Source organism: Typopeltis vanoorti, chromosome 7, assembly GCF_054136105.1.
Source record: "Typopeltis vanoorti isolate ZY-2024b chromosome 7, IOZ_Tvanoo_1.0, whole genome shotgun sequence".
Classification (NCBI taxonomy): Eukaryota; Metazoa; Arthropoda; class Arachnida; order Uropygi; family Thelyphonidae; genus Typopeltis; species Typopeltis vanoorti.
This window is the reverse complement of record NC_143555.1, coordinates 116,446,157-116,469,226: the sequence shown is the minus strand read 5'-3', so window position 1 is coordinate 116,469,226 and position 23,070 is coordinate 116,446,157. Positions and strand designations below refer to the sequence as shown.

At 36.0% G+C, this 23,070-nt stretch overlaps 1 protein-coding gene across 4 annotated transcripts in view; it reads left to right on the top strand.

Annotated features, from left to right (window-relative positions):
• LOC150104990 (uncharacterized) overlaps positions 1–23,070 on the top strand; it is a 231,805-nt gene that overhangs the window by 33,499 nt on the left and 175,236 nt on the right. Inside the window, exon 1 of one of the 4 annotated variants that reach the window (XM_090395447.1) lies at positions 19,140–19,248. The exons of the other annotated variants lie outside the window; for them this stretch is intronic. The gene's annotated coding sequence lies outside the window, so the exon portion shown is untranslated. Of the gene's footprint in view, positions 1–19,139; positions 19,249–23,070 lie in introns of those variants that run through there. 4 annotated transcript variants of the gene reach the window in all.

The following is a 23,070-nucleotide window of genomic DNA, read 5'->3' as shown; positions in this document are numbered from 1 at the left end:
CCTTTATCTGGTCTCTTTCTACTATAGGTGAGTTAGCTGGTCTCATACGGTGGTCGGAGGTTTTTTCACCCGGAAACTCGGGTTTTTCGTCCCCCAGAACCAGCAAACCGGCCGCGTGAACACCCATAGATTACAGGCATGAATACGTCCCAGTCATATGCCGGTTCCTTTTCGATATTTTAAAATTTTGATACCAAAAGGTATCGAAATTTTAAAGATCGGCCGTGTGTTTGGACCACGATGGGCAGCTTGCAGTTTACGAACCGCTCTTGCTTTGTGGAGAAATTACCCAGCTTTATGCAAGCATTTCGCATCGAACGATAAATATAAGGGCTTTTTAAACCGATTTCTCAATTTGGAATTTTAGAAGATCTAGCATTAATGATTGATATCCTACAGGAATTATCATATCAGCCATCGTCGAGCCCTTTGTTAAAATTTCCATAGCTCACCACTGGGTGCGAGTTTTACGCGAGGGCAAGTTATATTCGAGTAAATACGGTAAGTATTTCGCCGACAAGTTGAGCTTCTCCTGCTCAGCTTAGGTCTGTGGTGAGTTACAATGCATAAATATTTTTCTCACTACCGTTTTTTTTTTTTTTTTTTAAACCAACATTAAAATCGATTTAATAATACAATAATCAATTTTACACTGAATAATGTTATAAATTTATATATAAATAAATATTATAAATAAAATAAAATATTATTTATAAAATTATAAATAATTATTTATAAAATATTATATATTATTATAAATTAATTATTAGATTTTCTATTAATTTTTTCCCTACTAAAAACTGCCCGGCACGTCAGCAACTCGATTTGTAAACTTTCGGCACGCGCACATAAAAAGGTTCGTCATCACTGCCATAGGACATAGGATTCATAGAGATCATCACTACGTCAGGGATTGTTTGGTGGTGGTGGTGGTGGGGGGGGGTGACTTTTCGGGAGGGTATCAAAGTTGCATTTCTGCGAGAAAGCGGTCAAAGTGTATCAAGACGCCGTGTGCTTCAACCTGCTGCGCGAAACAACACCTTGTTTCGCGGTAGGCCGTGGATCTTTCAACAGGACTCGGCCTCTGCACCCTAGGCGAGGACCGCACAACAGTGGTAGGACGCGAATGTGCTCGACTACATATAACTATCTGTTTGGCCGTCTGGAAGTCCCGATCTGAACCCGTTGACTTCAAATTGTGGTCGGAGCTTGAGAGAGTAGCCTGCAAGAAACAACATTCCAGCCTGAAGGTGGATTGGGAGCAAGCATTGGCAGCGTTTCGGTTGGATGTTGTGCGTGCCGCCATCAATATGTGGCCTTACAGACTTCGGGCGTGAAGGCATAAGAGGGACATTTCGAACATTTAATGCTGCTATGTGCACGTTATACATGTGGACTGTATGTGCTGACTGTAAATGATTTACTGATAGATTTAAGGTTTATGTTCAAGTTATAACCGTTTTATCACTAGACTATGTATATGTTATGCGCAAATTATGACATCGCACAATCCATGAATTGTATAACGCGCTTGTACAGTTCGTGGAATGAGCAAAAATGTTGCGCATTCCGTGAATTGTGCGATTTCATAATCTGCGCGTAACATATACACAAAAATTGCGTTATGGAACATACCTGGAATGGCTTTCAGAATTTTCATTGGGCAAATCAAAATGTTCTCTGATCCCAACCTACACTTTTGACCCTTCCTGTCATGTGTTACGAAGAGTGCCAAAAGCTGTGAAGAAATATCAACTAAAGTTGAAGCGGACATGCCTTTTGCCGTGACGCAGATATATCTGGATTTTATGTGGCCTCACAGACCAGCATTCTCCAGAACTCTGAATCGGATCTAATATTTGATGAAGATTCTATATAGTAACTGTCTATGTCATAACAATGTGCAAAATTCTGGAATTGCTTATGGAATAACCAATACTGTTGTTTACTATACAGTACTTTATTATTAATAATAATAATAATAATTGAGCCCTTTAATTGGAAAAGGCCTAAGTTCAATTCTCGTCGTTAGGATTCTTTATATATGGCATTTTTCAATTGAGAGTGAGTTAGCCAATCTCATACGGTGTTAGCAGGGTATTTTTCTCCCGGAAGTTCGGTTTTTCATCCCGCGTACTGGCAAATCGGCTTTCAGAACACATGCACTTTACAGATAAAAAGTACTGTTGGTGATGTTTTGCGGTAGATGCCGTTAATGGTAGTTGTGTGTAGTTTAAGTAGTAGTGGAGATGGTTAGATATGTGTGTAACGGAGTGGAATAGAGTGCCCTTCTGCGATGAGTCCTTGGACTCCTTGGAGGTGTCACGTAATAATAATAATAATAAAATATTTAACGGAGATAATACAGAACTGAATGGAATGTATATGAGAATTTCCATCAAATCAATTGTGCAGTCAAACATGAAATGAGAAAGTTCAGTACAAATCTGCCTAACAGACCTTAGTTTAAGAAAGATCTGTATAGTATCTTAAAAAATCAGTATAATGCACAAAAAACAGAAAACTTTGAGATTTCTCCGCTACCTGTCGGACAAGCGAGGAATTATCATGCATTTTCCAATTTATACATATATTACGCGAATAAAAATGTAAAGAAATAAATGAAGAAAGATGTGAAAAAAGTTATACAGTTAAGTTTTTAAAATACCCGTAAATAAAAATAAGCATGAACAATTTTTAAACGCAATGTGGCGAACATCAGCTTGGAAGAAGATTGCTCCCGTTGGTGCGAGCTATAGTAAATGTTTGGTTGATTTTTGAGTGCTTCCTGAATCTCGGGAATCGGTTCTCTTCTTGTGTATCTGATGCAACTGATGATATATCCAACTTGGTTAAATGTCTATTACAAGAAAATGATCTTTGGGCTATAGTTTTATTATATTACTGTCGAAATCCGTGGAGTTTTTGTGGAACTATTAGGAACTCAATTCATCCATGAGAAATATGTTATTTGAATGAATAAAAATATACTAAACCAATAGCGGACAACTGAAATAAATCCTTTGTCATTCTATAAATATCTCAAATCTCAACGTTCTCCTTCTAGATCAGAATACCACGTGATCTGTTGGAAATTAATGTTCAAATCGAGTTGCTTTCAAGCCCTGCAATAGGTAGCAGCTGTGAATGTTTGTTAGGTCATAAACCCCGAGCAGGTGAAGAAGAGACATCTGCAGCTCCTGAGATGGCTTCCGGCTATATTTTGGAACTGCTGCGGTCTGCGCTAATCTCCGAAGTCACGATATTTTCCAAAGCTCAAACCACATTAAAAATAATAATAAAAAAAAATACATGGGAATTATATAGAACCCTTCTGCAGTGTTTCTTATAGCAATGTCAAAAGACGTTTTGAATTAACTGAGCTCCGAGTTCTATTTTTTAGCCAAATAAGGGGAAGCAGGTTGCTTGACATTAGAGAGACACCTGTTGCGTGACTAATCGCGTCTCATACGTTAGTCTGTTCGGTAATGGCCCTTAGCTAATCCCAATTATTGCAGTTCCCGTCTTTTGCATTCGACGCAGCATTTCTCGGTGGTGTCATGGATTCGTTTAAAACAGCAGCAGAAATCTGCGTAGGATTTTTAAATATTTAAGTTTATCATATGCTGATTCGTTCCGGGAATTTGTGACTCCAATACTTTGTCGGTGATCGTTGATCCATAATTTGAAATAATAAAGGCAACAAACCCATTCATTTATTTGACAAAAGCAATCGAAAGAGCGGTTTCGACATACTTGCCAAATCTCGTTGATGCATGTTTTCTTATTGTCCACTAAAGTCCTGGATTCGAAAAATATCTCAAAAATTGAAAATAAACACATAAACGGTAAAAAGGAACACATTACAATCTTAATGTAATTTGTCTGTAGAAGAACAAGTTTTCTGAATTTAAACTACTGGGAAAACCTAGATAGATTTTGAAACAAAAAAGGTTGTACTTGTATAGAGTGTGGCATTCTTTCACTGTGAAGCCCATCCACGAAAGATTTTTTTTTTCTTCTTTCTTTGCTGTAGGTGGGTTGAGAGTTTGATAATCTGGGAACCCTGTTCGAGAAAGGCTAGACATGGCACTTTTTCAAGCCACTTCAGGATTTTCCACCGAGCGACGAAACTCTTCTAAAAATTTAGTCTCAAGTATGGGATATTTATTACTTATATTTTTAAATGAACATCAACTATATACGAAATAAATGGAATTCAGGAAAACTTATTGGCGCAACACTCGGCTAGATGAAACGACTTTATTTACATTTTTTTTTAAATTTTAATTTTAGTTTTTTTTTGAGGTGATTGAATGAATCAATCACCGCATCTCACGGTCGATTGATTCATCCGAAACCTCAGGTCCCACTTATATATATATTTTGTGAGTTCAACGTATCTCATCATTGGCCTGTGGAATAAGATAGGCTGAGATTCAGCATATATAATAATAATTTGTGAGTTCAACAAATCTTCATCATCGGCCTGTAGAGTAAGATAGGCTGAGCGTCAGCAGATAGTAGGAGAGAAAATAAAGATAGAATGCATAGTGGTAGAGTAGGTGAAAGAGGCCTCAGTTGACCTGTTTTAGCTGTTTGCCCCCCCCCCCGGGCGTTTATAAAACGGTCGCTGATTTCTCACTTTACAAAAAGGAAAAATCCTAAAAAGGAAACATGTAACAAAACAAACAAAAACAGTACAGAGAAAAGCAAAAATTGAAAGGTAAACTTAGAGGTGGAGGAAGGATCTGACTCGAGTGATGCAGCTCACAAGGAACTGCACCGCCTCGCTGTAAGCCTTCGCCGCTCAGGCCCTCCCCTACCTGTGATAGCTGAAACCGGTGAAGCTGTGTGTACAGAAACCCCACAAGGTGGTTACTGTGTCTTGCTTTTGTTGTGGGCAGTTATTATTCTTTTGGCCACCTCACTTCCCTTGGCCATGTCTAGTTTGCAGAGAGCTATGAAGAACGCCGAAGCTGCCTCCTCGTCTAAATCCTGGGCTATCTCTACCTGCTCAGGGGTGACTTTGCTGATGTCATCAACGAAGATGTCACCCCATTTTGCGATCCAACTTCCCCTGATGCATGTTTTCATCGCTTCTTTGAATTTTTCAGCCATCCCTGGGATACCTCTGATGAGATGGCTGAGAGTCTCCCCTGCTTTCGTGAGGGACTTCTGGGTGGGCGGTCTCGGATACTTTTGCTGTTTTGGGCGTTACCAACTCTTCTTCCTTTCCTTCTTCCCTATCTATATCTGTATTAGTATTAGTATCTATATTAGTATTGATGGTTTCAATAACGACTGTTTCTTCTTGTTGGATTTTACTGCTTGTGGAAGTTTTTTCCCCCTTACGGTTTTTCTTAGACGCGGAGGTATGGATTTCTGTTATATCAGGAGCAGCCTCGAAAGGAGGAGAAGCTTCCTGTGCTGTGTCATTTCCATTGCTTGGTGGAGTTGCTGGCGTGATTGCACCACCCATCCTCTCAGCAAGGGTTCTGGATGGGCATGTGTCCACTTTGTGGTTAATGACCCCACATTTCAGGCAAGCTGACTCACAGTTTTCTTGGTTGTGGCCTGCTTTGAGGCAGTTTTTACATTTCAATCTAGGACAGTCTGCCCCAAGGTGAGTGAAGGCACCACATCTAAAACATTATTTTTTTACACCAAGGTAGTTTATCATTACTCTGGCTGATCCAATAATAATGAAGTTGGGAACTGGCGTTTTCATCTCGAGGGAGATGTGGACTTCACCCGACTTCCATTTGGGGTTTTCTGGTTATTTAGGACTTCCAAACGCCCCATTTCCCGAATATTTCGTGGATGATCTTTACATCCGTTTCAATATATTCTAAAGGGAATCTGGGGATTCTAAGTAGTTTGGTAATGCTCCCTGCCAAAAATGGAACTATTGTTTTTCCATTACCCTCGAATCCTGCAAGTAGTTTGTCTCTTGTTTGTTCACTCCTTACTACTACTACTTGGAAGCGGCGACCACCAAAGGGAGTAAAACCAAAAATCTGCTCAGCACCAACGCTTTCGATGAGGGCTTTGCCCAAACATCGAGGTCGTAGGTCAGCTTCAACTTCGATTCCAAGGGTCCGCGTACGCGGCAAAGCCATGGCTGGTGAGGGCCTAAGCTATTCCCACCACCGAGTGTGTTATTCTTGACCCAGTCCGGGTTTATTCTGTATCTGCTGCTGTAGTTTATTATCAAGTGCCTCTATGAGACGCTTTGTCGATAATAACTGAGCTAACATATACTATACTACAATTTGCTAATCACCTATGAGGAAAGTTCACAAAGATGAACGCTAACCACACTACCATATTATTACAGAAATGATCCAGCAGAAAATCTAATATATATATATATATATATAAATTTATATAAATTTATATAAATATAAATTTCTCGCAAATTAATTTGTAATCTTCTTTAAAATATAAAAAATTTCTTCTTCTAAAAAATAAAAACAGAAGACTAAAATATTTTTGTTATATTAATTTGCGAGAGGTGTTTACAAAAAGAAATGTTTAAAAATACTGTAAACATTATTATACAAAATAGATAAACAAATATAAAATATTTGTTTATAATATTTACATAATAATGATATTAATTAAATTTAGATTATTAATTAATATAAACTCTTTCTATAATAAACACTGTAGAGCTCTTAATATAAACTCTTTCTATAATAAACGCTGTAGAGCTCTTTCTTTGAAATGAATCGGAAATAAAGCCCTTGAACGTTAAATTTCGGAAAATAGTTGCTTATGACGAGACTTGGGTAAAAACCATCAAAAATGAGCTAAATATGAAATAGAATTTAAATTGGGAGATTCCAGTGTATATATTTCCATTGTACCAGTACTCAACTGCCAACTTTTTTTTTCAAACATTCAGCCTTCTATAATCTTCATACATTATGCTAATTTGCATAACGGATAAATTTTGCAACATCACTGAAAAAAAATAAAACAGATAATCTGTTATATTTTTTTAAAATAAAAATATAAGATTTTACAAATTTATTTAATGCACTTGAGGATGACAATTTCCCACCCTTTTGGAAGAGTAAGGTAGTCATTACGACTGAGATTAAGTCAATGAAATAGGGCTTTAGCACTTTCTTTATATAACCGTTCATGTTTATATATGGGTCTATGTAGCAGCTTGGTGTTTTCCTATTTGATTCTTCGGCCTGTGTTTTCAATTCCATGCTGCGCAAGACCAGATTTGTGGTTTGATAAACCGGATGTAGTATTGATGTTCAGAGATATGTTTATTGACTGATCTTTCTGTTTGTCCACAGTAAGACAGGTTGCACAAACATGGTGCTTTGTATACGCCAGGCAGCATTGGTAGTGAGAGTTTGTCTTTTGGAGAAGGTAGCAAGTTGTGAATTTGGTTGATAGGTTTATAGGTAGCGATAAGTTTATATATATATATATATATATATATAAATGGCTATAATCTAAAAATAACCGAAAAAAAAAATTAACGACTTTCCTTTATATATATATATATATATATATATATATATATTTCATACTTTTTGCCAACACGAATTCAGATGCCTTTAATAATAGTAGTCCTGTGTGCTTCTTGTCTGGGTTGTGTAAAGGAGAGTCGTTAATTTTTTTTTTTTTCAGTTATTTTTAGATTATAGCCATTTAATAAGGATGTTTGTTTGATAGTTTCACGTTCTTCTTATTTTAGAGATTCTTCGGAAGAACAAATCTTATGTGCTCTTGATACTAGGGATTTTATAATGCCGTATTTTAGATGGATGGTGGGCTAATGATGTGGATATGTAAAAGTTGGTTTTCGGTAGGCAGAAGTGGAAATGGATCCATCTTGCTTATGTTGGCTTTTTCTAGTGTTAACTTAATACGAGGATGTAAGGTGTTGATTTAGAAATGAGTGAAATTCTGGTTCTGTGTGATTCCAAACTGCAAAGATGTCATCAGTATACTGCAGCCAAATTGGTCGAGAGAGAAGATTCTTTCTTCTAGGTGTGCAAGATAAAAGTTGGATAAGTTAGGTGATAAGAATGAGCTCATTGTAGTTCCATCGTCTTGTTTTTATAGGGTGGCCATAAAATAACTTTCCCTCTTTGGAGGCATCTGTAGCTAAAATCAATAAACGGAATGAGACCAGATTTTATATTGAGACTTTTGAAGGCATGGGGAGATGATTTCCGCGAAAAAAAATTTAGTACCAAAAGTCGCCGATAGGGGAAATTTTGACGCTAGCGGAGCCGAATAATTATAATTATTCGGCTCCGCTAGCGCCATAATTACATTAAAGGCAGATAAAATTGAATAATAACATTTCGACGGTGTAAGCGACAGCCGCGTTACTCATTCCAGCTGGATATGTGACTTTTGGCTGTGGGGGTATTTGAAATCCGTTGTGTATGTTGGTGGCGTTCCCAACTTGCATGTCTTGAAAGAGAACATAAAATGGGCTGTTATGAACATCCAACTCTTTATGCTCAGCTGTAGCGCATGTCGCACACTGGATGCAATTTGTTGTACACAAGAAAGGTCAGCACATTGAAAATCGTGTATGTGGCCCAGGGGACCCTGATTCTGATGAATAAAACATTATTTCCTGTGAGTTTAATCACTACACTAATTTCTGTGTCTCTTGCAAGTTGTTGTTTTAGTTTAATTATTATTATTATTATTATCATTGTAACGTGCCACATATCCAGCTGGAATGAGTGACGCGGCTGTCGCTTACACCGTCGAAATGTTATTTTATCTACCTTTAATGTAATTATCCGCTTGTTTTGGCTCTGCCAGCTCCAAAATTTCCCCTATCTTCGACTTTTGGTAATAAATATTTTTTCGCAGAAATCATCTCCCGATGCCTTCAAAAATCTAAATATAAAATTTGGTCTCATTCCGTTTATTGGTTTTAGCTACAGATGCCTCCAAAGAGGGAAAGTTATTTTATGGCTAACCTGTATATTTTATCTTTCTATGTGAAGTAACCAGATGTAATTGTAAATTTGAACAAGTCCACTATGTTCGATGGAAATTTTCAGGCTAGAATTTCTATTGTCTCTTTGTTAAGGATATTTGTGAAGAGAGAGAGAGAGGGACAATGTCAAGGTTTACCAACATGTCTGTACTGCCAGTTTTATGTCTATTATTTTTGCAAGAAATTCTGTGGAATATTTTATTAAAGAAGCTGAGTGGCCAATGAGGGAGGGGATGGGATTAGGTTAGAGAGAAATCTTGAGGTTTTATACGTAGGAATCCACAATAGGACTGAGCAGACAGTTACTTTTATGTAATTTCGGTGAGCCATGTCTTCTAGGGGGTCTTGCATGGTATGTTTTTTAGTTTCTTTATCTACTGATGCTTTATCCAATAACTTGAGTTTTTTAGTTGACTTTTGGTAGGAGCCGTATTGAACTGGGAATATGTATTGCGATCACGAAGTAATTTCATTTTGCGATCATACGATTTGGAATCTAAGATTACAATGGCGTTTCCTTGTCAGCTTGGTTAAGTGTGTGTTACTGCGTTTTTAAGGACTTCAGGGCTTTTAATTTAATTTCGGAATGTTTCAGTTCTGATGGTTGTACATCGCCTTGGCTACTTCCAAAAGCAGACTATTAGCTTCATTACTAGACAGGTAGGGAAAAAAAAAAGTTCTTGTCAATGTTCTGCTCTACATGGCATCTAAATAGGGACTTCGTTTGGGTGAAATCACAAATTTGTGGTCTCGTGTTAGTACATTCGGTTCATCTTTAGTTAGAAGACGGCGGATAAGTTAGCAACCCATTTGTCGGTAGGTAATGTAAACTGTGTTGCTATTACTTGCTATTTATAAAGCCTGCTTGGTTACTGCACCTTTGAAATACTGTTATTCTAATTAGCAGTGCACGCTTTCTCTCTCATAACCTTTCTTGCTTATAATATTGTGTACTGTGTTTATTTACCTTTCGCACTACGAGTCTTATGCCTATGGATACTAGAAAATTTACTTTATTGAGACTGCACGACTAATATCTTTTAACTGGCACTAAACTCAGTAATACGACCATTTGATTTCTCTCTCTCTCTCTTTCTCTAAGACAAATTCCTTCAGTAAAACTTTACACAAACAGTCGTGGTCTATTTGCACTTAACTATACGCTGCGGTTATCTCACTTGGTTTCCCGCTCACAAGTCCGATTTTTTTTAGGAACAGTGCATTGTAAAATAAACAATCAGGCAGCACTCTATTGACATATAATTAAAACACATTTATTTACATTTAAAATAAAGTACATTAAATAAGCGATAGGGAGGTTACTCTTCTCTCTCTCTCTCTCTCTACCTTTATGCTTTTGGTATAAAGAAACAAACTTTGTTACATCCTGCATGAAGCACTTTATTAAAGAAACGATTCATTCAGGATTTAACAAGTAAGAAAAATCAGCTGAGAGAATGAACTTGTACCCAAGCAGAAGAAATAAAGTACTAACTGTAAATAGAAATAGAGTTACCTCCTTTTAGTAGAATTGTAATACCATGTAAAGAACTTCGTGTATAAATTAGTATTATATAAAATACATCATGTATACAATGAATAGGTAAATTAGATGTAAACAGTAGTCCAAAGGTCACGGGCGGGCCTGAGGCATTGGCAATCTTGGAGAGCGACGCACATTCATTTCCCGGAAGACGCTGCTAAGATCTCGCGATGTGTCGAAGTTGCCGCGGACGAAGAAAGTAGCGGGCGTGAAAAGATCGCAGAAAGGAAAGTAAGAGGGCGCTATCGCGGCTAGTAACAGGGGAAGTGAAAGGAGAATAAAAAGGGTTTGCATCCCTTTCTAAAGCCTTTTTTTCGTCTGTTTTGCTGGATGATGATTTGACTTCTCTCGTGGTGGTTCCTGATGGTTTTCTTGGCGATAGTTCGATATCGGAAGGTGCGCATTTCCCCTCGATGTCTGAATTTCTGCCGGTACTAAAGCATGAGATGTCGGCACATGCTGCCTTCGCTGAAAGTTCCGACAGAATACTATCGTGGACGTATATTATGAACTGGCCGCTAGAAACGAGCATGGCCCGAAACAGATCGAGAATAGACGAGGGAAAAACGCCAGGTGTAGAGCATAGTTTAATCTGATGACCATAGTGACCCACCACGTGGACGCAGGCTTATGGAAGTATCGAAAGGTAATGCAAACAAAGGACAGTTCAGACGGACCTGGAGACCCTTCCCCAAGAAATGGTCAAGTACAGATTTTGTTGTATAATTACCCAGTCGGTAAAAGGGAAAGATCATTGTAGTGTAATAATCGAGTATGGTCATTATTTAAGAACTTTAAGTGATTATTTAGCAGTGGCTAATGTCCATAAGACAAATTGTCTGGAATAATTATAGATGATTGTGACTAGTTTAATATGCAAGACTAACACAGTAGGTAGAATAATGATTAGAAGAGTATAATTTGTATATTATGTGTGTTAAATCTCTAACTCAAGAGAAGGATTTATTGTTCATGCATTAGAGTATTAATCAGTTTGATAAAGTTTGATTTAGCATGTCATTGAACTAATTGAAAGTGAGATTGGTCTAAGTGTATATTACGTCTTTAAATTCCAATAAATATGTTTTTTCTTTTATACCTGAGTTTTGCCTGTGATATGAACCAAAACTACCACTCATTAATCCGAATCATAGCGGGGGGGGGATTGAAAGAAAGGTATAACATGTTGTTATAGAGGTTACGACTAGAATTTACTTAGCCACAGTAGAGCATTTAATTTGTGTTCAAGCACTAAATTTATTCACCTATGTGCACCAAAGGTCTGGAAAAGTCTCCCTGAATAAGAGTCCTCTCTATTCTAAGATATTGGCTGATGCAGCTTTAAAAAATAAATTTGTCAATATCTGAAGAGGAGACAGCCCAGAAAGAAATTAGGGAATTCGTTTCTTTAGCAAAGCATAACCTTTAACAGTGAGGGTAAGCACGTGAGTAAAATTAGGAATCGGCTAGAGATAAAGAATTTGCTTTCCTTATAGAATGAACACGTAAGAAGTGATACAGATATTAGAGTCAGGGAAATTTTTTAAGCTTGTAGTTATTGTAGAGAGGTGAATTCATAAGGGAAGTAAAATATTATAGAAAGAGCAACGACATAAAATGGCGCACACGGCAATACATAACAATGGCGCAGACCCGACGAAAGTGTAACAACTTTCCCTTTTCAATATTAAATGACTATACAATAAATTTACTCTGTTACTTCTCTGCTTAAGAAAAACCAAGTTGCCAAGACTAATTTACTCATAAAGAGATTAACTAGCTATGGCAAGTTATCTTACAATTAATATTCCAGTTAACAACAAATCAGAGGACTCTCTTATACATATTTCTTATTACTATTTCTTATCAGTCCATCTATGACATATCTCCTAGATTACAAAAAGAATGTACATTAAAGGTTGGACACACTTACGGAGGCTGTTTGTCATGACACCTTCCAAAAGTCCTGCATCAAAGTCTCTGTGATATTTCTTTCACCTAAGGCGTTGCTTCAGGGGGCTTTTTGTCGGATTATTGGCGGTCTTGGACTGCAATCTTCTCGGTACTCAAAAGCCCAGGCAAGAAGTTTCAGGCTTGAAGGTCGTTCTACGGCTTTTAGCTTCGGTTACCTTCCCAATTTTTTCCTCTGGCATGGGTTTGCCATAAAGTCTTTTCTTTGGGTCAGTATGCTTCTGGTTCTCTGTTGACTGCCTCTCTTCGGTAACAGCGCTTCGCCTCTCCTGCTTCCGTAACTGGACCTCACCTCCTCTCTGTCAGCAACTGGACCTCGCCTCCTCTCTGTCAGCAACTGGACCTCGCCTCCTCTCTGTCAGCAACTGGACCTCGCCTCCTCTCTGTCAGCAACTGGACCTCGCCTCCTCTCTGTCAGCAACTGGACCTCGCCTCCTCTCTGTCAGCAACTGGACCTCGCCTCCTCTCTGTCAGCAACTGGACCTCGCCTCCTCTCTGTCAGCAACTGGACCTCGCCTCCTCTCTGTCAGCAACTGGACCTCGCCTCCTCTCTGTCAGCAACTGGACCTCTCCTCTCCTTCTGTCAGCAACTGGACCTCTCCTCTCCTTCTGTCAGCAACTGGACCTCGCCTCCTCTCGACTGCCTCTGGTTCTCTGTCGAAAAACTGACCACCTGGTTCTCTGCTGGAAACTGCCCACGATGTTCGGCTCCGTCCTCTTTTATTTTCGCCTTCTCGGGACCTTGCACCAAGGGTTATAAACCCCGAAGAAATTGGTAGTTCTCCTTGATCCTTTTGTTAAGGCCGGCCCCTTTTTTTTCTTCTCCATGCGCTCTTTTTTTCTTTGTCTTGTCGGGCAGTGGAAACTTCTCTGAAACTAGCGGACCTCTTTGATACTAGCTTTGAAGGTGTTCATGCGCAGAGCTTACAAACAACTTTCTTACACACTTAATCGTAAACAACTTTCTTGTGCTCTTATACATAGTATTATACATTATACAAAGTTCCGATGGCAAAGCATTGCTTTTTTTTTTTGACATTCTAGAAACTTGAGTTAAAACGATAAATACAATCAATTCCCATAGGGTTATTTACATTATATATTTAGCAAAAATTACATAGAGACAAACAAGGTTATTTTTGTAACAGTTCTCATGAGATTTGATCTCTGTAAAAATCGATGTAAAGCGCTTCGGTATTTTTAAGCTACATCGAGTTTTACAGTAATTTGGTTATATTTTTCCGTGAACGTTCTAGTAAGGTTGAGTATTTCTTATCGAGATTTACAAAACTTTTTTCAAAGGCTTTACTGCCTGCATTTTTTTTTTTTTTTTTGATATATTAATAACCATGTGTAGTAAGTCGGGATTTAATGTTTAACAGATGAGCTTCCATTTCTGTTGTTTTATGATATTTAAAACCATTTTTTTTTTTGTTTTGAAACTCGTAACTGATTAAGTACCAGGGAATGGCTAGCTTTTAGATAAATTTTACGAGCTCCTGATGATTTAATGACTTCTTTTAACTTATCAAAAGTTTTCGAAGAATTAAATAAATATGAAATCTTTTATTAATTTTATTTTTAACTTATCTATTTAAATTAATTTTCAGCCCAATAGTTTTAATGTATGAACACACGACTGTATACATAAATTCTTAGTTGTGTCTGCCGTTATCCCAAACAACAGTAACAATTAAGAATCAAAAAAAAAGTTACCGGAAGTTTATAAAACTAAGATACCCGGAGTTCTCTCCAGACAACCTTTACTTTTGCTGTCTATACAGATCTCAGATCTTCGGTGTTTTAAATTGAGTTTTTTTACTGTTTCATCACCTTCTGTGAAAGAAACTTCGTTATTCTTAAATTTCTTTTAAGCTAATTATTCTCGATGAAAAATAAAGCAAGCCGCACTGAAGACAGTACAGAAATACGATTTTTTAGATATTACGAAGTAAATTTAATTTACTAATTTACTGGTCGAATATAATTTATAATTTAATGGTCGAATAGAGAGGATACGACGGGAAGGAGGGGGGGGGGAGAATACGGCCTTGAGCAGAGTTGTCTGCCAAGGGTGATTGTCATCCAGGTGCAAGATAATTTTTGCCTGCCACTTACGTGTAATGATATAAAATTAAAATTACTTGCCTCTTCTCCCTATCTTCTTTCGCGACTGAGGACATGAAACCCAGCTGGCCTTTTCCTTTAAGAAGAAAGTGGGAAAGAACTACAGTCTTCAATTAACTTTAGCGTTCCTTAACTTTAATATTGTCAATACATTCTTTGGTAATTATAAGGGAGATGAGTGCATTAATATTAACGTCTTTTTACAGAAGAAGGAACAAGATGATAAGATCAGAAAATGAGGCTTTCTGTTTTGTATATTCTGACAGCAATGATAAAGCCACTACACCTGCTTCTTGTGACTTTGAACTCTGATCAGAGTATTAGTTATATTCGAAACTTAATATTTATTATTAATTCAGTGACTTTCATTTACGCTCCCTAAAGTAAGTAAAAAACTGATTGGTAAAAAACGATCATCAAAACTATAAGGAGAAAGTTGAGTACTCAAAACAACATAGCCTTCCAATCAGACCCCCCCCCCTCAGAATATTTGTGCAGCAGATCTTTGTGCCATAGCGATTACGCTTCTGTTATTGTCCGAAAAATAAAATAAAATAAAATAACTGTACCCTTTACCGAATCGTTTAAATTCTGAAGTACAGGAGCAACAAATAAAATATCTATATAAATAATTGACAAGTTCCGCAGGAACTAAATATGAAACTTGACACCCAAATACAAGGATCGTGAGCCGGTTCTCAGAAATTTTTCTTCCAAAAAAAATGAAATTTTGAGCAGCTTTACCTAGCTAGTATTAAAGATCGTGAATTAGTATGAAAATTTATCAATCCTAGAAAAATGGCATCAGTCCGAATTTTAAAAGGAAAGAGTTGCTTTTTCCATGTGAATTCTACCTACGAGTGGAATAAGGTTTATCTTCCTTTTTATTTTTTATTATTTTTATGTATTTTTTTTTTTTTTTTTTGCTCCCTACAGAACTGGTCACCACACTTTTTACATGTGTGGTGACCTCCACTTACCGCTAATTATATAAGAACAAGAGCATATACTGTTTAACATCCATACATAATTCGTCTCCAGTTATCGCACTAGCTTCTCGTTTTTTTTTTTTTTTTCATTCCATTTCTCTGTTTTTTGGAACAGCCATTTCCCAAATAAAGCAACCCCCAGAGTTCTTCAAGAAAAACATTAGCAGATTTTTTCTTTCTTCCACCCAGATTACTTGCCAATCCCTAGGGCAATATTGCGTAATAGGTTTTATGAACCTACGTATGGAAGATGGATTTTTTTAAAATAAACTGTTCATTATAAACCTCTCTCTCTCTCCATGAGTCTTTGACTCCAGAAGAGTTAATATAATAATAATAATAATTTAATAAAGTGTAATTTTTATTAACATAACTTTTGATTGAAACAAAATGTTCATAAATAATATATATATTTAAAAGATATTAAAGGCAAATTAAAGCTCACAAACTGAGATTTCTTTTTAAAGAACAATCGGGGGAAAACCATCGCAACCTCAAAATTACATTGAGTAATAATTCCGTCAATCCCTTTCCTCAAAATTCGGTTACTGTATAATATACGTGAAGTAAGGGCGAGAACAATATATTGTCAGTAAGGACAATATGTCGTTTCTTACAAAACCCCAAGTAACATCCTATTATATACAAAAGAAGGAGCTCTTTCTCTCTCTAGACTGGTTAGCAAATGACATCCTTATAAGCACACCTACAGCAAGTTTTTATGCTTAGGTCATCCATAGGATTATGGGTGGGGTCATATACCAACACCTGTCTTACCTTATGTAATGTGTCAATCTGCTTAGAAGGAAAATCTCGTAAATAATATAGCCGCATGTCAGCAGTCAGGTAGTTGAAAAATATTTGGATATTTCTTTCAGATCTCCACCTAGGGGTCATATGGGTACATGTTGTCTTTCTCTTGTTATTTTATGATGAATAAGATAAAAATATTAAAAATACGGTTGTTTACTAGAAAGATTTTATTTTTTATGAAACACTTGGTTGTATTATGGTATCAAAGCTTTCTCTTTCTTCCCCCCCCCACTCCGCTTGTTTAGTACAGTATTACAATAGTACGTTTTCCAAATGCTCAAAATAAACATGATGTAGTAAACTGACCTCAGCAGTGCGCCTGATTTGCTCTCTTTGTCCTGATCCACAGTCTGTTAATTTTAATCTCCTTTGCCATAAACAGCTTACAGAATTTTCGATTTTTTTTTGTTTTATTTCTGACTAATTGACTATGCGATAACTTGAAAAAATAATGTGGTCAGTAGACATTTTTTGTTTTTGTTTTTTTTTGCACACAATTTAAATATCGGTGTTTTTACAGGCTATTGCAATGGAAAATGTTGCATTCCCAAAACATAATTTATATTAAATACTGAATAAAAGTCATCATCTGTATGCAAATATAAAAGCTTTATTTTGAAATTGCGAAGGTAAGAAGGTCTATTTAACAGTATTAAATAGAAATAGCCGAACACTATATAGAGTAGAGTTTCTTGAGAAGCTTACCAATAAATTCAGACTATTTAAATTGTTCATAGTTACCCAACCTAAAATAAATGTTCAACTACTCAGAATTTTTACTGGCTAAGTATTTATTACAGTAAAAGAATTTTTACTGTCTAGATGGGGATACCTGCATTTTGGAAATGCTACACTACAAATCTTGGATAATCATTTTCATAATAGGTGATGTGGCAGAAAAAGGACCAATTTCTTCCTCATCTTCCTACCCTTCTTTTAGATTTTTTTTCTGAGATTCTATAAAGGATAAAAATATAAAGTATGCACATAAAAAGTGGCCTTAAAAGTTAAAAGAGACAATGAAATACGCCGTAGCTATAGTCATTTCGGAGTGCACATGGCAAGAACGCAGAGTTACACTCGATCTATGCTAAGCTACATATTAGAGTTCACAATGATCTTGGTTACAAAAAAAAAAAAAAAATTGCTTTTTATCATTTTCTATATATAGCTCTCGTTTCTTTCACGATAATTTTTCATGTTTTGTTTCTATAATTGTATTTGAAAAGCTATTCGAAGATTTGAATGTTCTCGGCAACAAATTTTGTGTACTAATAGTTCTAAAAAAAAAAAAACGGGAATAGCTTTGCTCTGAGTATTAGGTCGTGTACGAAATACTAAGTTATGAACGACAGAAAAAAAAATAAATAAAAGCCTTTTTCTTTTTTTAAAGGTGCAGAAAACTTTTTTCAGTCCTTACTTGGTCCTAATCACTTGGCTAGTCTGATTTGTAGAGTGCATAGTGCATCAGCTCTCCAACCAAAAGGCTGTGCGTTTGGATCCTAATGTGGGCATGGATGTTTTGTGAATGTGTTTAGGTAGTAGAAGGATTTTATTGCCCAATATGAGACCACCACCCTCCTTATTGAAGATCTGAAGTGACTTGACAAAGTTCCACGGTAAAGCATTTTTGGGATTATTCTAGTCATTAGCCCCACAGTGCTAATACTAATGTACTATAAGCCAACATCTTTTCGTAGATAGGGTATTAAAAATAAAATAAAAATTGTTTATTATTTATTTATTTTAGAAATCGGTGGATAGCTGGTCTCCACCCTTAGTCCCCATAGATAGTTAAGTTCATTGCTTTTGATGATTTTTAACGACTTCAGGAAGTACTGCAGACAACTGGCCGATCTCATGATTCTGAACATTTCAATGTGTCCTACGGTACGATTTTTCTATATTACTGGTTGAAATCAAGTTTCCAGGAGAAAAAAAAAAAATTCTGATTGCCTGCGCCAAAGCTCGACTATTCTGGATCCAGCTAATTGAAATAAAAAAATTAAATTAATAAATGAACAGTAGAAAAGTTCCTCTAATCTATAGCTGGAATATTGATCAATAAAGGTCTTTTTCTAGCGAATTTATTACTATGAAACCAGCAACGTTACCATCAAGCTTTGTAAATACCTGTGAATTATTGCAATGTTCTTATATTTTGAAAGTAAAAATTCGCCACAAAATAACAAAAAGAAACATTAGCAATCTTTACGGAATTCTAAAGCCTGAAGCAATGAAACGTGTAGCCAAATAGCTTACTCTTTTCCTGGGCACAGTGGTAAACCAATGCCTGTTGAGGGGAGAGAGATGATTTTAGAAACAGGAGCACGCTTGGTGTATAGGTAAAATTTAGAAACTGTCAACAGGACAACTGAAATATTTGGACACGTTGAACACTGCCCACTAAAAAAAAAAAAAAAGTTTGAAATTTAATACGCGCATGGTTTACACCAGAGGTCGCAGCAACAACTAAAACGAAAAAGAAAAGTATTGGAAATCCAAAAATGTGTTCATGTTAATAAATATGAAATATGCAATTTAAAAAAAAAATAGAAGTACTCTATTCTTATATTACTTGTCGATGTGCCACATCCACAAAATTAAAATGGTTGCGTCGTGCCATCTCAACAGCAACTACCTTGTTTACAATTTTATTCGCATTTTTTCCCCCCTGTTAAATATTAGTTGTTGTTCTGTGATTTGCGGTATGGTTTCCCATTATTTTACTTATTTAGAAGTAAACAAGCAATTAATTTTTCGTGTTGTATATCCTGTCTTAATGTGTATGTCTTTTGCTGAAATTTGTGAGTACTTGCATTTTTATTCATAATGAAATTATTAATTACTTTGGTGTATTTCATTGTGACTATTATTATTATCATTATTATCACCATCATCATTATTTAATTCAGAATCTACAGCACTAAAACTATTTTTCCTGCTGTAGATTCCGAATTAAATAATGATGATAATACTACTAATAATAATAATTATCATCATCATTATTCATCATCATCAACCTTCAATAGTGGCGATCTAAAACAAACATATCAAGACCCAGTTATAACAATCTGTAGCCCTTGGTTGTCAATTTAAATAACTGAGAATTTTGACAACCCAGCAGGAGTAATACTTTGTACTTTAATATCAAACTTTGGTCTAGATTTACTTCAGGGTAAAGTGGCTGAACAATAATGGACAAAATAAGCTTAAAAGTATGCTAGTTTCCCCTTCACTACTAAATCAGTGTTGTATATATTCGAATGGACAAAGTACACATGGGAGTGTTGACATCGCTTTAAGGAATCTTTGTTATTTTATGGTTATCCAATTAATATCAGTTTTGTAAAGTTTTGAACATTGGGTTTTATGTTGATCATTATTTGTGGAAATAATGTAAAAAAAAAAATTCTTTGGCTAGTGAACTATTTAGTGCGATACAAAAATCTATATAAACAAAGCAAAATCTGAAAAATTCTCAAAATATAAATTGGAAAATTTATATTTTCAAATTGAAAATTATATTTGAAATTTCAAATTTGCAAGTATTCTATCTCAGGCATCTCCCTAATTAATAAGGAATCAGATATATTAAAACTAAAAATTCGAGTAATTTCTGGTAATTCTAGTTAGTATTACAACTTTCACAATAATTTGTTTATTATCAATATGATGATGATTACCACAAGTCATCAGCCAGTAGTTCGCTATCGTAATACCAGTAAAAAAAAAAAAAAAAAAACCCTAATAATAAAATCGATTTTTTTCCCCTCATTCTTAGAAAGACAGTAAAATAATAATAATAATCAGCTAACGCCTTTTATTTTCGTATATGAGGCAGGCGAGGCCATTTTAGCCCTATCTAACTTTTGGAGAGTGGGGGGGGGAGTTCAATCTCCACTGATAGCCAATCAAGAATATTGTATTCCTAAAATGACTGAATAAAAAAGTTTTTTTTTTTTTTCAGACCATTTTAGACCGAACAGACCATTATGGTCTATACCCGTAATTAGCGTTATGATGATTATGCTTTATTCCTAAACGAATAAACTGCACTTCTTTTAATACAGTGGTATAAGAAGAAATGTGTAGTATTGCAATACAAACACGAAACTCCCCCCCCACCACCCCATAAAAATGGGAACGCTTATTTTTTATACAGTGTTATTATTCACTGCGATCGATTGCTATGATGATCCTGCTTTAGAGTATGGTTTATGATATATGTTATAAATACTAGAAAGTGTTCCCTTTCTAGTAGGGTTGGGTAGAATCCCACAGCAAACAAGGACATGTGCGAATGTTTTTAGATCTCTAGAACTGTTGTTTTTGTTTTGGAATTACGGTAGAAGCGACCAAGGCCATGTCTGTTAATTGCGCACGTTCTAGCTGTTTTGAGAGTTGAAGATTTCTAGAGCAAGATGTTCTGACTATTTAACCCTCAGCTCACGCAAGATACTAATTTACCATAGTTCATGGACGAGATTCAGATAAAACAGTACTGTAAATGAAGATTAGGAAAACTAAAAAGAAGTTCACATGCTCGGATAAACAAGGTTTTTTTTTTTTTTTTTGACAGATCTGCATGCGATTTTATTTAAAAAGTTCTGGAACTTTTTTATATTCCAGTAAATGTTGGTATCTCTTTAGTTATTATTTTATTTATCAAAAAAGATTATCATGACAATCTATTTCATTATCCCTTTACTATCTCTCGAATCCTAGATAGGGTACGAGGAACCTTTTATAAGATTTTTTCAGCCGAAAGTGAGTTAGCCAGTGGCAATACAAAGAGGGTGGAAGGGTTTTTCATCGAGTCAAACTACACAATGAACAAACATAATACACTGACTTCATAATCTCACAGGACAGTTGCTTTGGCCATAATTCCAACTAAATTCCAACCAACCAAGCCGGAGTACCACATTGCTTCCTCCCACAGACAGCTCGATGTAGTTACGAGATTGTTTGATAGTAGCTGCTTGGAATAAAGTTGGTCTTCCTAGTATACTCTCACCGCCTTTGAATCGCTTCAACTAGTCAAACGTAGTACTTTTTCAAAGCATTCTGGCCTTTCGTTTCAGAATGATTTTAAACAGTAGCGAATTGCAAATGATCTAATTTCACAAATATACGTCGACTTTGTTTCGGTCTCAGTGATATCCATCATTTCTGTTTCTAATCTCTCTCTCTCTATCACACACACACACAGTTTTCTTACACAATTTCAATTTTCAGCTCGCTTTTCTCGATTGCATCAGATTTGTCATTTTTACCTGCGTTTTTCGTTCTAATTTCCTATATCAAAGAATTTCCAACTTAGAAATTCCTTTTTTTTTTTTTTCATTTTCTTTGGTTCAAAATCTCTTTGTTCCTTAAGATCAAATTCGTGTATTGTCTTTATCGTTCTTCTAATACCACCAATCGTCCTGAACTTTTTGCTTTCCTTGCTTTAAATATCGAGTTCCTCAAGTCCATCTCTCCCAATAGCGAAATCATGCTCCTCAAAGATTTTATCACCAATGATCTAACACATACTGTTTACATGGCTGAATACGAAATAATCGTAACTGCTCTCGCTAAAACAAAATTTGTGCTGCCTCTTCATCAATGATTCTTCTGAGCATTATTATGCGGGTATCACATGCCGTCTAGACAATTCCGATCATAATCTAATGTAGGCCTCTTTTTCTTTCTTTCTTTTTTTTTTTTTTTTTTGCAAGCAACGTTCACACAGTCATCTTTTTCCGTATATGCTTTGTAGCATATAAGAATAGCAAGTGTTATGATCGTTTCTGTGCTTCATATCCTTGGTTGAATGATGTTCTTCTGATCTAAGCATCTGCACATAACACAGCACTGAAACAATCCTTATAGGTATAAAGAAATTTAATCCCTATCCGACTTTAAATTCTAGGTGCTTAGGGAAGCTTGTCAGAGGAGTTGAAGAGAAGAAGAAGAAGAAAGTATATTTGCATCAGACTGTGGTTGGTTGAGTAGGTATCTGCACTCCAACATGCAGGTTGTGGGTTTAATCTCATTGTTTTCGTTGCTTAGTGTGAGACTACCACTGATTATTAACGGAGGCTTGAAATGAGGAAAAAAAGTGTTTGGTCTACAGAGCAGGATTCTCAGATTCTTCAATATTTAGCTCACCTGTGGTACAGGTTTATAGTGTTCTTTTTGGATGGCATTGTCATCACAGCGGTTGGCTTCATTTTATGTTTATATTAAATCTGAAAATACAAGCAAATTATCAAAATTATCTAAAACTGGTTTTGAAAGAACCAAAAGTAGGAAACTTTTATATCACGTGTTGAAATAGCAGTCGTACTTTCTATTTCTTTGCAGGATTGGCCACAAGTTTTGTCTAATCTTGGTTCTGCTTTTCTTTCTTTTTTTTTTATTTGGATAATGACTGTAGGCATCACCAATACCAGTAGGGGGGAAAAAAAAGCTAATCTTCTACTTTCTACTTCGGTGAACTTCCTCCTACCATACCGATCACATGCCTAAAAGTATCAATCATGGTCTCACCGGCATTTTTCCTATCGTTCTGAAGGTCTGTGATCCAGATTTGACTCTTTTCCTCTTCTGGTTGCTACGTTATACCCTCCTGTTGTCTT